The sequence below is a fragment of the Capra hircus genome, chromosome 21, assembly GCF_001704415.2.
Source record: "Capra hircus breed San Clemente chromosome 21, ASM170441v1, whole genome shotgun sequence".
Taxonomy (NCBI): Eukaryota; Metazoa; Chordata; class Mammalia; order Artiodactyla; family Bovidae; genus Capra; species Capra hircus.
In genome coordinates, this window is record NC_030828.1 from 38619878 (window position 1) to 38621887 (window position 2010).

Below are 2010 nucleotides of genomic sequence, written 5' to 3' on the forward strand. Positions count from 1 at the left end.
CTAACAAAAGTATGTTACTTAAATTCTATTTCACCCGCCCTTTGGATTTATCATCAATACATTTTATCCTTAAAGTGATATATAAATTTTCATATTTCTTTATCAAAACTTTTAGCATGATTTATAAAAAGTAAGTATGAGTCTGAGTGAACTCCGCGAGTTGGTGATGGACAAGGAGGCCTGGCATGCTGCAGTTCATGGGGTCGCAAAGAGTCGGACACGACTGAGCGACTGAACTGAACTGATGAAGTAAATCTTGCTATTTTCAACTCACAGTGCTTTTTTTTCTTTCTTAAAATTTTTAGTTTTGAGTAAGAAGTCTTACAGGTGCACATGGAAAAGCAATACATGATCACCCTTGAAAGCTAAGACAATCTAGTCAGAAAGTTTTTACACCTTTCACCTAATGCTGATGCTCTGAGTATGACATGCTGCAGGGCTCGAAGAAATGGCAACCTTCTTCCGTTCCCTCTCCTTCAGCAGAATCCATACCAATCTCCTCATAATCCTCCTCAAGGGCAGCCATGTCCTCACGGGCCTCGGAACACTCTCTTTCCTCCATGCCCTCACCCACATACCAGTGAACAAAGGCATGCTTTGCATACATCAGGTCAAACTTGTGGTCCAGGTGAGCCCAGGCCTCAGTGATAGCTATGGTATTGCTCAGCATGCACACAACTTGCTATACTTTGGCCAGGTCTCCACCAGGTACCACAGTAGGAGACTGGTAATTGATTCCAACCTTGAAGCCAGCGGGGCACCAGTCCACAAACTGGATGCCGCACTTGGTCTTGATGGTAGCAATAGCAGCATTGACATCTGTGGGAACCACATTACCACAGTACAAGTAGCAAGCCATTTACCATGGCGAGGGTCACATTTCACCATCTGGTTGGCTGGTTCAAAGTAAGCATTGATGATCTCTGCTACAGAAAGCTGTTCATGGTAGGCTTTCTCAGCAGAGATGATGGGGCATATGTGGCCAGTGGGAAGTGGATGCGGGGATAGGGCACCAGGTTCAGGTTGGTCTGGAACTCTATCAGATCCACGTTCAGGGCTCCATCAAACCTCAGGGAAGCAGTGATGAAGGACACTAGCTGGCTAATAAGGTGGTTAAGATTTGTGTAGGTTGGGCACACAATATCAAGGTTTCTATGACGGATGTCATAGATGGCCTCATTGTCTACCATGAAGGCATAATCAGAGTGCTTCAGGGTGGTGTGGGTGGTGAGGATGGATTTGTAGGGCTCAACTACAGCTGTGGAAAGCTGGGGTAGGGCTCAACTCTAGCTTGCACTTCTTGCCATAATTGACAGAGAAATGTTTCATCAGCAAGGAGGTGAACCCAGAACCAGTTCCCCCATCAAAGCTGTGGAAAGCCAAGAAGCCCTAAAAGATCTGTGCACTGGTCAGCCAGTTTCTGAATTCAGTGCAAGACAAGGTCAATGATCTCTTTGCCAATGGTGTAGGGACCTTGGGCATGGTTATTGGCAGCATCTTCTTTGCCAGTGATGAGCTGCTCAGGGTGCAAGAGTTGTCAGTAGGTGCCAGTTCAAACCTCATCAATGACTGTGGGTTCCAGATCTACAAACACTGTGCTGGTCACATGCTTCCAGTGCCTGTGTCACTGAAGAAGGTGTTGAAGAAGTTATATCCTCCCCCAGTAGTCTTTTCATTGCACCTCTGGCCATTGGGCTGGATGCCATGCTCCAGGCAGTAGCGTTCCCAGCAGACATTACTGATCTGGACCCCAACCTGGCCAAGGTGGATGGAGATGCAGTCATGCATGGAGGCTACAGGTCAGCAGGCACAGACAACAGGAGTAGACACCAGGTCCCAACAAGCTAAGAGTCGAGGTAAGTAATGCACTGTCACAGTGCTATAGTAAATGAGGGTGTTTTTTCATTAAATCAGCAATAGCAATTTTCTAACTCAAAATAAAGGCTAAAAAATTCAGGGACTGCTTAATGACTTTTGTACATAATAAATTCTTTTAGTGGGCATGATCAG

General features: G+C 45.8%; 1 pseudogene; it reads right to left on the reverse strand.

Annotated features, from left to right (window-relative positions):
- LOC102190270 lies at positions 404–1788 on the reverse strand (annotated as a pseudogene).